At 42.6% G+C, this 13,950-nt stretch overlaps 1 protein-coding gene across 3 annotated transcripts in view; it reads left to right on the forward strand.

Annotated features, from left to right (window-relative positions):
• Nucleotides 1-957: 957 nt before the first annotated feature.
• The window catches only part of STAG1 (STAG1 cohesin complex component), a gene marked incomplete at its 3' end in the record, with an annotated part of 343,778 nt that continues 330,785 nt past the window's right edge, over nt 958-13,950 (forward strand). For all 3 annotated transcript variants that reach the window (XM_080674892.1, XM_080674893.1, XM_080674891.1), the window contains exon 1: nt 958-1,200. The remainder of the gene's footprint in view (nt 1,201-13,950) is intronic.

Raw genomic sequence — 13,950 nt, forward strand, 5'->3', positions numbered from 1 at the left:
GGTGGGAAACACGGCCAAGACCACCGCGAGGAAGGCAGATGGAAAGCAGGGAAGAGACCAATTTCAAGGGCAATATTTTAGCCTTGATTTCACGTTAGTCAATTATTTCCCTTTTGGCAGCTACAAGGCCAGGAACGTCCATTTCAGGACCACTGAGAGTAGTCCTAAACTGTGGGAGAAGAGATCTAATTCAAAAGCTGAGGCTGCAGCCTCCTAGTCTAGCTACATTCCATTTCCACTAACTGGCCAATGCTGCCGCCTATGCAAAGCCAGCACCACGAGAGGCTCTGCTTTACTGAGTCACGGACAACGCCGGTCGTGCCCTGGGGTGGGCACTGCCGCTTCTAGATCAGCGGCGAGGGAGGTCTCAAACAGTTCTCGAAACCTTTTCACCCTCTCCCGGTAAAGCGCCAATCAACAATAAGTCGCTAATACAATGCTAGGTTCCGAGGTCCTGGTTACACCGGAGAGGTGGGAGCAGTTTTGCGCCGCCACTCCCACCCGTTGCCGCAGAGAGTTCGGGGCGGGGGCAGGGGTGGGGGCAGTAGGAGCCGGGCAGGGCTGCAAAAAAGCGCCAGTCCCGCGACCAGGGGAGGGGCCTGGGTGAAGGGGCCGGGGCAGGTTTCCCTCCTAGGTCTCCGTAAAGCTCCAAAAATGGCGGGCGGCAACTCGGCTAGTGAGGCGCGCAGGCGCCACCGTGGCCGTCTTTCCGACAGCCTCGGGCAGCCCACGAACTGTCCACAACACCCTCATCCAGCAGGACCCGCCGCTCACGATTGGCTGAGCTGGCCCAGTGCTCCGTGCAGGGGCGGGGCCGCCACGCAGAGGCCACGTTTCCCGCCCCGCTGGTGCGCGTGCGCGCAAACCCCTCTGGAAAGCATTTGAGCGCGTCCCCGCCGGGGCCCCCAGCTCGCGCCTCTGCTCCCTCCCCTTTCCGGGCAGGCCGGTCCCGTCAGCGAGGCAGTATGCACCACGGCCAGCAGAGGGCGGTCCGGACCCAAGTCTGCAGCGGCGCCATTGGCGTGTGGAAAATGCCACCAGATGGCGGGTTAGGATTGCAGCTCCGTTGAAGGCGCGGCCCCCGCTCCCGAACCCCCGGCGACCACCCCGTAACAACCCCCCCACATCGGGAATAACACACCGGAGACTTTTGGGGGGAAACTAGGTCCACGGCCGGCGGCGCCCGGATGGGCAGCTGAGGTGAGTACGGGCGGCGGCGACAGAGGCGGGGGGCGGGAAATAGGGGGAATGCGGCGGCAGCAGCGCGGGGGCTGGAGACGCCGATCCAAAATGGAGGCCGGGCGAGAGCGAGAGAGCGCGAGCGGGGAGCTGGCGGGCGGGCCCGGCTCGCGCTGCGCGAGGGAGGGAGGCCGCGCGGGCCTCCGCGCGGTGTGGCGGTCGCTGACCGTCCGGGCGCGTGGGGGCGACGGCTGTGGGCGCGGCGGGCACCCCGGAGCTCTCGTTGCTCCTCACCCATCCCGCGGGCCCCGAAAATTGTGCCCCCGCCCGCTCGGGCACTACGGCGACGAGCGCGGAAGCCTTTGTGGCGCGCTCGGGCCCGCCGCCAAGCCCGCCCTCCGCCCCCCCCCCCCGCCCGGACTTCGGGACTCGCCCGCGCCCGGCAGAGCCGGGCCGAGGCGGGCTGGTGTGAACGCCTTCTGCCGCCCTGCGTTTCTGCGGTGTTTTAGCGGCAGCGTCGTCACATGACAACGAGCTCGCCTCAGTGGAGGGGCCTGGGGGTCGCTCGGCGTGGCGGTCGGCCCAGGCTTTTACTTGGTCGGGTGGGGCTGGGAGCTGGCAACTGGGGAAAAGGGGGCGTCGAATCCAGGCTTCCCGCTATCTGCCCTCCCCGCCCCCGACGGAGGCTTCCTCGTGAAACGTGTCCAGGCCCGAGCACGGCCCCGCTAGTTTGTCAATCCCCCGGGAGATGAGACCAATAAAAGTTGTTTTCCCTCTTTTCTCGGGGTGGGGGCGGGGTGAAGAGCTGGGAAATTGGAATGCTTGGAGTTGGACCTGGGCCTCGATTGGAGGGTCTGAACTGGGTGCTGCTTGTCTGCTGCAGGGATTGAGAAATTTTAAGGTTTTAAAATTGTCACCTCACCCCGTCTACCCATATGAAATGGTATCAGTTCTCTTCACATTGCAGAGAATCATGCCCCGGGCGTTTAAGTCAAGGGGTGGTTTTGGAAGCTTATGGACTCAATGATGCTGTTTGTATGTTTTAGTGTTTGTATGTGACTATAGCGAATTATTCGCTGTTAACGTTGGTGTTAAGATGACAGTTTATTCCTTTTCGTGGTTGTGACTAGGAAGGACTATGTTTTGCATCTTAGCAAATAGAGTTAGTGTTTGTTAAAGTATCTGAATTGACAAAGTGTGATTTGTAACTAAAGTTGTGTGGAATTTGAATGTAACTCCACCTTTTAGTTTTCCATGTGTGTGTTTTCAAGAAACTTGCAAATTCTGATGCTCAGGCACTTAGGGAAGTATCCTCAACAGTGATATATTGTGCCACTTTCTCATTTTTATAATGTATGAAGAATTCAGATTCCAAAATTTGTTCAGAGGGTGGGATGTTGAAAGATCCAGAAGGGTTGTTTACTTGCTTGTGATTTTTGTGGTTTTTGAGAATATTTATAACAAATTATTTGCTATCTAAAGTTCTAGAAAACCTACAGGTGTTTTGCTACATTTTCAAAATGTACTTTAAATTTATTCAGGTGGTCTACCAATGGTCATGTTTACAGCCAAATTACTTTTGAATGAAAATTTCTCTGTATTCTCTTTAGTTTTGATGTTCTGATAAAACTAAGGGATATTCAGATGTGAAATATGGAAAATTGTTATGCTACTAGGATTGCTTTCTTTGAAGACAGTAATACAGTTACTGTTGATTTGAATGGCTTTAAGGGGGCTATGGTGTAGGGGCGAGGACTGGACTGAAGTTAAACATTCCCTTAGGTTTGGGATCTTTGGGATGTCATTCTTGAGCTTTACTTTTCTCATCACTAAAATGAAGGTAATAAGTTATATGATAGTTGTTTTTAATATGTGTGTGAAAAAGTCCTTTTAATTGTTAGGACTTTAAAAATTTATACAGTTTTAATCTTTTCCCCTTGATTTTGGATCTGTATAATCAGTGCTTTGAGAGATACCATGCACTCTGGGGAAAAAGATACAAGTCTCCCTCTCCCCCTTTATTTTCTTTGCTGCTTTGTGCTATGTTGAGGGAGTGTATTAATTTTCAAGTACCACAAGTTTAACAGCTTAAACAACACCTCTTTTATTATCTCAAAGGTCAGAAATCTGGGTACTGTTTTTTTGTTTGTTAATCCTCACCTGAGGATATTTTTTCCATTGATTTTTAGAGAGAGTGGGAGGAATGGAGGGGGAGGGGAAGAGAGAGAGAGATGTGAGACACATCAATTGGTTCCCTCTTGTACTCATTGCAACCTGCAACACAGGCACGCACCCTTGACTGGGAATTGAACCCTAGATCCTTTGGTGTGTGGGCGGACGCTTCAACCACTGACCCAACACGGAACAGAGCTCTGGCCACTTTTTGTAACCAGGCTCTCAGTTCAGCATCTCACCAGGCTGAAATCGAGATGTCAGCTGGCTGCAATTCTCATTTGAGGCTTAAGGTCTTCCAAACTCACTACTTGTTGGCAGAATTAATTTCTTTGTGGCTGTATGAAGTTTTTTTGCTAGCTATTGGGCAGGGACCAGTCTCAGTTCCTTACCATATATATGTCCATGTAGGTAGTTACAACATGGCTGTTTGCTTTCATACAGGCAAGCCTGACCAGTCTCTTGACTTCCTCTGTCTCTGATCTCTAGACTCCCCTTTAAGACCTCTTTTAAAAGTTCGTCTGATTAGGTCATATCTACCCAGGTTAATCCCCTTTTTGGTGAAATCAACTGATTAGGGACTTTAACTACAAATGCAAAAATCTGTTTTCCATCTAACAGTCGCAAGAATTATATCCCATATTATACCTTTCCCACACTCAAGGGGAGAGGATTAGTCAGGAGTGTAGGTCATTGAGGGTTCTGATTGCTTTTTTTTTTTTTTTAAATTATTGATTGATTTAGAGGTGGGGAGAAGAGAGAAACATTGATTTGTTGTTCCACTTATTTATGCATTGGTTGCTGCTTTGTGTTAGCCCTGACTGGGGATTGAACATGAAACCTTGGCGTATCGAGATGACACACTAACCAACGGAGCTACCTGACCAGGGCAAGGGTATCAAGCTTTAAAGCAGCGGTCGCCAACCTTTTGGACCTCATTGACCATCTGTGGTCCGAGGACCACCAGTTGGCGACTGCTGCTTTAAAGGATATAGCCAGTAGTTAAAATTGTTAGGGAGATACAGTTTAGTTTCTTAACAGAGAGGTGATGCAGTAGGGACTTGGTCAATCTTTGTTAGCGGAATAACAATATAAATCTTTAGAAATTAGATGATTCTTGCTGCTCTAATATTCTGTAGGGAAAATTAGGAAGTAAAAACCTAAAAGATGCTCTTGCATAAGCCCCAGAATGAGATTAATCTTGAGGTAGGAATTACGGTTGTGTCTAAAGAGAAGGAGGGGATCAGTTTTCTGTCGTTTTGTTAGTTAAGAGGATAGGACCCCAGCTTCCTATCTTTAAATACTGAGAGAATCCTTGTCTTATTGAGAAATGTTATTCTTTTAAAATTAGCTTTTAAGTAGGTCATAGTTAGACCAGTCGGTTTTATAGAATCTTTTCTCCATGTAGTACATCCCTTCCTTACTGCTTCCATCAGGTTTTTTCCTCCTCTTCTCATTCCCTGTTCTTGCCAGTTAGTGCTTGAAGGACAACTTTAAGTCCTACCTCCTTTCTTTAAAAAAAAATAAATAAATAAAAAAAAATATATATATTATTTTAGAGAGAGGGAGGAAGAGAGAGAGAGAGAGAAACATCAATGTGGGGGGAGGGGGGGAAGAGACAGACCAGACAGACATCGATGTGGGAAACATCAATCGATTGCCTTCTGCATGTGCCCCAACTGGGTATGGACCCTGCAACCTGGGTGTGTGCCCTGACCGGGAATAGAACCCACCACCTTTTGGTGTACTGGACTACATCCCAACCAATGGAGCCATACCTGCCAGTGTGAGTCCTACCTTCTTTATGAAATACATTCCTTTATGTTGTGGGCCTAAATGATGTACCAGTTAGTCGTGTCTCTAAGGAGTTTTGTAAATTAAATAGCTATACTAATGGCTTTTAACTTGCTAGAAGCTCACAGTTACCAAAACATTTTACATTGTGACTTAGTACAAAAATGCAATAGAAATAAGTGTCACGAAACAGTATTTTATGCAGTGCACTCTGATATACTGAGTTAAAAAAAATGAAGAATGCTGGTTGCAGCTTGCCTAACTGTGATCTAATAACTCACCTACCCACAGTTGGAAAACTGTTGAATTATAATCTCATTGGTAGTCAGGAAAGTGGAAAGTATACTACTAAAACCATAAGAAGAAACCATTTCACTTCCATCAGATTAGCAAACATTAAAAATCATGATACCAAATTTTGGTAAGAATGCAGAGAGTGTAAATTGATAGTCATTTTGCAAATGAATTTGTTTTAGCTAGTAAATTGAAGTATAGGTACCTTAAATCTAGCAGTTATACTTCTGTCTACATTCCTGTGAGAGAAAATCTTATATATCAGGTTGTGAACAAAAATGTTCATAGTAGCCTTGTTTGTAGTAGCCAATATTTAGAAACAGACTGTTCATCAGTGGTAGAATGGATAAATAAATGGTAGTTTTCAAAAGTTAAAATAATTTTTAAAAAAGTTAATCTTAATTCCTATGATAACCTCACTTGGTCATAGTGTATTATCCTTTTTATATTTAATACTTTGTTAGGAATTTCGGGATATTTCTTCATGAAGGATATTGTGTTGTAGTTTTCTTTGGTTGTAATGTCTGATAGGTTTCAGTGTTAGGATTATGATAGTCTCATAAAATAAGTTGAGAAGTGTTTCCTCTGTTACTGAGTTTGTGCAATACTGATTGATATTAATTCTTTCTGGAATTTTAGCTAGAATTCACCAGTGATACCATCTGAACTTGGAATTTTTTTTTTTTTTTATGAGAAGGTTTTTGATAACATTCAGTTTTTTAGTGGATGCAGGGTTATTCAGATTTTGTTTCATCTTAAGTCAGTTTTGTTAAGTTGTATTTTTACATTTTCATCTCATGTGTTGACCTAAGTTGTTTATACGATGTCCTTGTTAGCCTCCAAATGTCTGTAGGATCTGTAGTGATAACTTCTCTAATTTCTGGGGTTGTTAATGTGTTCTTTTTTTCTCTGCCAGTCTAATTCAGGTTTACCAATTTTGATATCTTTTCTAAATATGCTTTTTTAATTGATTTTTTTTTTAGAGCGAGAGAAAGAAATATCAGTTGCCTTCCCACACACCCCTACAACCTGGGCATGTGCCCTGACCAGGAAGCGGTGCATGATACGACACTCAACCAACTGAGCCACACCAGCTAGGCCTCAATATCTTTTCAAATAATAACATTGTCAGTTTTTCCCATTCATCTTTTCTCCTCATTTATTTTTGTTATAATTTTTTTCTTACATGTATTTCCGTTTTCTTTTTCTGGCTTCTTAAAGTGGAACTGAGGTCATAGAATTCAGACATTTATCTTCTAATATAAATATTCAAAGCTAGAGATTTTTCTCTAATGTATCCCATAGATTTTGGTATGTTGTGTTTTTATTCAGTTTGAAATTGTTTCTAATTTGCTTTGCGATTCCTTTTTTTGTTTGCTTTGTGATTTCTTCATTAACCCATGCATTACTTACAAGTCTGTCTAATTTTCAAGTAATTGGAGTTATTTTAGATATCTTTTTGACTGCTAACTTAATTTCATTTTGAGGTCAGAGAATATCCTCTATATGATTTTAATCCTCTTAAACTTATTGAACCCTGTTTTATGGTCTCTAGCATATTGTCTGTCTTGGTAATGTACCTTTCACACTTGAGAAGAATGTGTATTCTTCAATAGGGTCGTCTTCTGTAAATATCAATTAGGTTAAGAAGTTTTGGTAATACTTTTCAAGTAATTTATGTCTTTACTGTTTGTTGGGGTGGGGGTCAATGGGGTTTGGTCTAGTTCTGTGAGTTGCTGAGAGATGTTAAAATATCTATGACCATCGAATTGTCCATTTCTCCCTTAATTCTGTCAAATTTTGCCTCATGAATTTTGAAGCTTGTTATTAGGCATGTAAAATTTATGATTGTTTGTCTTTCTGATGAGTTGACCTTGTTATCATTATGAAATATCCCTATTTATTCTGGTAGGAGTCTTTGTCTTGAAGTCTACTTTATCAGATATTAACATAGCCACTCCAACTTTCTCCAGCTTCCTGTTTCCATACTATGTCTTTTCCCATCCATTTACTTAGACTTTTCTTTACATTTAAGATGCACTTCTTAAAGCATATAGTTTAGTTTTGCTTTTTTGTCCTTTTGTCAATATGGAATTGGAATATCTCTTTCAATTATAAAAAACATTGATTATGTGCTAATGCCTAGCAAGGTCTGTGAAGGATCTGAGATTATACCCTCCTTGTAGGCTAGCAAGCGTCATGTTGGTTGTTAGCGCCAATAGGAATTCCTAATTTGGGGTGCTGTTGGTGAAGATTAAAAAAAAAAGGAAACTTTAATTCTGCTTAATTGTGATACAGCATAGCTGTGAAGCAGTCATGGGGCCAAGACCCTCTGTCCTGACAGCTCTGCTCCTTGCTGGTCTGCTTTGCTCTGTGCTAGTCTATTCTACTGTGATTTGGTCTGCTCCATTCTGTGCCAGTTTGTTCTGGCCTGTACTGGTCTGCTCTGTTCTGCTCTAGTAGGACATCTTAGGTGTTTCAGCTCAGCCTGGGAGACACAGTTTTCATTCTTGGTGGAAAGGGAAAATGCTTATAGAGCAGAGGGGAGCTGGCTTATATGGACAGAAGTCTCTGCCCTCATGCAAATGAGGATTCCAAGTCATTGAAGATTGATTGGTCCAAAAGGCACTCCTGATTGGTCAGAATAGAGCTACTCTGATTTGTCAGAGGTACACAACTCTGGATGGAGAAAGCCTCAGTCATACCAGTTTAAATAGGATTCTAGGAACTCCTATTTTAAGGGATGGATCTGATGGCAGAGTGCAGGTTTCTCCCTGAAGTGCAGTTTGCATGAGAGGCCACTGTGTAAAAATGGCTGCTAGGCTCTTTTTTTAAAAATTTGAGACCAGTTAGCCACCATGAGCTCTTCTTAGTAGGTGTCTTCTTAGGGTTCACACAGGTTAACCTACCACAGTTTAACTGGATGCTAGTAGGAGCTATGAGACTCTTTGGTCAGAGATGAACAACAATGCACTATATAGCAATAGCAGTAGCCACAGAATCAGCCCCAATTTGCACAGAAGTGTGGAAGAGTGACACCTATACATGAAATGAGTGGGTTGTGTCATAGGAGAGGAATACCAGGGTTGGGGAAACTAAATCATTATAATGAGTGGTAAGTATGCCTCCCCTTTTCTCTGAGGAAGATGCCTGATTATACCAGGTTTATTATTTTTCGTATCTTATTTAGAGCACTGAGAGGTAAGCTTTTTGCATTCTCTAGTAGATAGTATGAAGTAGCAAATGTGTAGATATTTTTATGACAGTAAACAATATGAAAACTAAAGAACATCTTAAGCTCTGTTGTACTTTATTGTTAAATTGGGGGCCCAGTGCACGAATTTGTGCACCTTGAAAGGAACTGTGGGCCATGAGGCTGTGGGTGGGCACAGGGGCGGGTCTCAGCCCATCCTCCGCACCCCTGCCTGGCCCCTCCCACTGTGGCCTCTGGTCCCTTTTCTGCCAACAGCCCTGCTCCCGCCACTGCCGCCCCATGCACTGACGGCACTGGCCCCGCTCGCACCCGCTGATGGCGTGGAGCGATTGGGGCCGGTGCGAGCAGCGGGTGTGAGTGGGGCTGGCGCTGTCAGCGGGTGCGAGCCGCGGCTGCTGCCCCCATCGCCCCTCAGGAGTAGGAGGAGGTGGAAAAGCCCTGAGGGGCGATCGGGGCCGGCAGCTGCCACTCACACCCACTGACATTGCCGAGCAATTGGGGTGGCGCTGGGTGCCCGCAGTAGGTGCGAGCGGGGCCGGCGGGACTGTGGCTTGTGGGAGCAAAGAATTTTCAGTAACCACCAGAGGCTTGCCCTGATGTCAGTGACCAGCACCCTGCCTTGGTCTGGCGCCCTTGCTCACCTGCTCCATCATCCCGCTGGGACTGATGCTGGCCATGTTCCACACGCACCCCCTGGTGGTCAGCGCACATCATAGCGACCGCTTGTTCGGCTGTTTCACCGTTCGGTCGATTTGCATATTAGGCTTTTATATATATAGATTCTAAATTAACTTTTGAGAAGAAAATGCCTTACTCTGTGCCTTGTATTGTTAGGGATAATTAAAAAGTTGATGCTCACAGATGAAGGAAGCACTGTCACATGGTAAGTGGCTAAGAATGCCATTGTTCATTATGTAAGAGAGTTCCTGGCACTTGAGTCACACTTGTTTTAAATTCTAACTCAACCCCTTCCTAGGTATATAAACTTGGGCAAATTCTTTAACCTCTCTAAACCTCAGTTTTGTATTGTGTAATATGGGAATAATAAAAGCATGCCTCTTATGGATTAGTGTAGAGGTGAAAAAGGTAGATTTTAAGTGTTAGACTATATTGCATAAAAATCCAAAGGGCATTAATCTTAAAATTAAAAGGAGAATGAAATTATAATTAAATAAATGATGAGGTTACTTTCCAGAAGTAAAGAATTTTAATTAATTGTTTCTTAGCACATAGAGCTAGCAGATTAAAACTTTATTAATGAGAATGGTCAGAGAATGAAGTACTTTTGTTAATTGAGAGATGAGGGTTATAGCCAGAGTTTTTTGCTTATTGTTAAACATATTTCAAACAGCAGGCTCTTTTTCTTTCCTTAGAAAGTACTGCATCCTAGAAAGGCAAATTTAATGCTTTCTTGGTAATTGAGAAACTTTGATGGTTGAATGAGGATTATTATTTAATTATTAGCTTTATGTATAATTTTGTAAAGACACTACGAATGAATCTTTACCAAGAGCAAAACATATCTTGAAAGTTACTAGACAAAATAAGATGATAGATGGTTTCTTTTATTATCATAAAAATGGGGTACAAAGAAGAAAACCCTGATTAACCTAAGAATTTATTTTAGTTACGAATTTTAAAAATTTTTTTATAAATGTAAAAGCAGTGTGGTGTAGGAGAGTGAAAACTAGGGCTAAAGACATGAGTTTTAATTACACTTGTAGCACTAACTACTTGTAATGTCTTTGAGTCATTACTTTTCTCTGGCCTCTGTTTCTTCATTGTAAAAGTGTCTTGGGCCTCGGTTCCAAGATTCTTTTAAATTTTGTAGTATCTGTTGAAATAATTAAGAAACTGACTCTGAATTAGGTCATGTAGAATGTTTGATTTGAAAGTCCTTAAGTTTGGAAAACCTAATTGTGTTATCACTAGGCTCTTTTCGCCTCCTCATCTCCAACTAGTTATTAGAATGGTTCATACTATCCTCTAGCTGTTAAGTGTACAGAACAGTTACGTTAATATTGAGATAGTAGTTACAGGTTTTGGTGTGTGTGTGTGCTGCTTTATTTGGCAAGAAAGAGATTAGCAAGTGCTTTCATATAGTTTTATTCAATGTGAGTTATTCAAGCATTTATTGAACATCTACAATGAGCCATACACTGGGTACAAAGATATTAAAGCATAGTTTTGTCTTTCTGATGTACAGAGAAGGTGATTCACGATTCAGAACTTAGGTGATATCTTCTCTAAAAATCTTTTCCTGATTGCTCCTTTCTCCCTTCCTTAAATCCAGGGTTGATCTAAGTGCTCTTCCTTTGTGTTTTAATGGTAATGCTGTGCCAGGGCTGCTATGACTGTAGAATTGGTGTTCTCCCTGGCCAAGGGAGTTGGTGGGGGCTGAAATCCAGATTTTATTCTGCTTGATGAACTGTCCATTTGCTTTTTCACCTTTTTCTAATTCACCTGACCAAAGGAGGCCTTCCCCCCACCCCAATTCTTAAAAAGAATTTGTATATGCTAGCAGATATCTACATTAAGAACGTTTTGTAATGTATTTTTTCTTTTTTTTAATCTAAGTTGTATACTAGGTAATAAAAGTGTTGAGGTGATTTTTTGAAGTGAGAAAATGCTACCTGAAGTTGAATTCTTATGTAATTTTGAAAGAAAAGTGAAACTTAGCTAGCCAAGAGTGAAATAATGGATATGGGAATGGCATTTCAGGTGAATGCAAAGGGACAGGTTTGTGATCTAATGTTGCCCATTGCTTTTTCAAATTTTGGTCCTTGCACCAGCAGTGTCAGTATTACTTGGGAATTTGTTAGAATTCAAATCCTTGAACCTCACCCCAGTCCGACTGAATCAGAAATTCAGGTGATTTCTGCTGCAGACTGAAGTTTGAGAGTCACTACTATAACCCACTTTGTGAGAAAGCATTAGTTAAATGTATGTTCAGACCATAGGGTACCTGTGAAGGACTGATTAAAATATAGAGCTGTTAGCAGTGACCAAAGTGTCTAGTGTGCCAAACTAGAGTTTGAACTTTGACCTTAGGCTGGTGGTTGCACATTAGAATTACCTGTGAGCTTTAAAAATATACCAGTGATTGGGATCTACTCCAGACCAACTGATACCAAATCTCTTGAGTATCTGATGCACATTGTGAACTATGTAATTGACTGAACTTGGTTACTGATTATAATAGTATACACCTTTATTGAGAATATGTCAAATACTATGTCAAGTAGCATGGTAATAATTAAATAACAGCAATTTTATGGAGGTATTATTCCCATTTCACAGATGAAGTAGAGAGATTAAGTACTTTTTCCCAGTATTACCTACCTAGGAAGTGGTAGGTTTGACTACAGGTTTTTGTGACTGTAAAGCAGCCGTGGGCAAACTACGGCCCGTGGGCTGGATCCGGCCCTTTCGGCTGTTCTATCCGGCCCGTGGAGCCGAAAGAGCGGAGGGTTCTCTTGCTCTCCCCTCCGCTCCTTTACTTTGAATTTATATTAGTTCACACAAACACTCCATCCATGCTTTTGTTCCGGCCCTCCGGTCCAGTTTAAGAACGCATTGTGGCCCTCCAGTCAAAAAGTTTGCCCACCCCTGCGTCTAAAGTCTAGTCTTTTAAGCAATTTTTTTAAAAAACCTGGGGTACATAAACTTAGATGGAATACAATCATATCTTTTATTTATTTTTTATTGATTTCAGAGAGAAGAAGGGAGAGGAAGAGAGAGACAGAAATACCCATGATGAGGGAGAATCATTGATTTGGCTGCCTCTTGCATGCCTCTTTGAGCCCGCAACCTGCGCATGTGCCCTGACCAGGAATTGAACTGTGACCTCCTGGTTCATGGGTTGATGTTCAACCACTGAGCCACACCTGCTGGGCACCAATCATATCTTTATTTCACTAACCTCTAAGTGAGATTTAGCATTTTCTTTGATTTTTGAATATAGGTAACAAATCACAGTTGTATAAGCAATACCTGTGACTTTGTTACCAATAGAAATCAGAAATACTTTCATATTAAATTACAGATGTTGCAGATATCTCACAATGTTTAGGCTATAATTGTTAGTCCCACCTAGATATATATTTTTTAATTCACACCCAAGGATATGTTTCTTTATTGACTTTTAGTTAGGAATAGAGAGAAAGAGGAAGAGAAACATCGATCAGTTGCCTCCAGTATATACCCCGCTGGAGGTCAAACTCGCAACCTAGGTATGTGCCCTGACTGGAAATTGAAGCTGCAACATTTTGATGTACGTTCGATGCTCCAACCAACTGAGCCACCGACCTCTAGACCTTTATTTGCTGTGTTGAAGAAGTAAATATATATATTGCTATGTCATAAGTTTGCTTTTTAAAATACATTTATAATTGTATTTGAGTATAATTAATGCATTTTCTAAGCATGCTACCATGTGCTGAGGAAGAGAGATTAGTAGGGTAGGGTAGAAGGGAATTTAAAAAATCCATTTGTTTGGTTATCTCTCAGAATATAGATGAGGTCTTTATAAAAGAGACAATCTCTTTTCATTTCCCAGTCCCCTTTTATTTAACTTGTTAAATAGGACTGAATGCCAAGCTTTTTGTTACATGTCAGAATTCTAGGTTAAAATATACTTTGGGTTTAGATTGCTTTTTTCTTAATATATTTTTTGATTGACTTCAGAGAGGAAGGAAGAGGGAGAGAGAGATAGAAACATCCACGATGAGAGAGAATCATGGATTGGCTGCCTCCTGCAAGTCCCCCACTGGGAATCGAGCCCACAACCCGGACATGTGCCCTTGACTGGAATCGAACCTGGGACCTTTCAGTTCATAGGCCGATGCTCTATCCACTTAGCCAAACTGACTAGGGCAGATTGCTTTTTTCTAAGCTCTTCCAAGAAAAATTAGAGATAATGATATGCATTATCTCACCAGTCATTCTAACTATCCTGTAGTCTAATAAGTGCTATTCAATAGAACTTTCTGCAGTGATGGAAATGTTTTGTGTGAGTGCTGTCCGATATGGTAGTGATTAACTACAATGTTGCAAAGAGACAAAATAATATCATTAACAGCAATATAACAATCTTCTATAATAATAAAAGCGTAATATGCTAATTAGACCAGATGTCCCTCTGGACGACCTTCCAGTCAAAGCTGGGTCTGCAAGGGAAGTCTGGGTCCCGGGTACCAGAGGGAAGCAGGTGCCAGCAGCCGAGGGAAGGCAGGCCTACTCTTGCACGATTTTCATGCATCAGGCCTCTAGTATATAATAGCTGATAGTATTGTTCA

This window comes from Plecotus auritus (genome assembly GCF_963455305.1).
Source record: "Plecotus auritus genome assembly, chromosome: 6".
Taxonomy (NCBI): Eukaryota; Metazoa; Chordata; class Mammalia; order Chiroptera; family Vespertilionidae; genus Plecotus; species Plecotus auritus.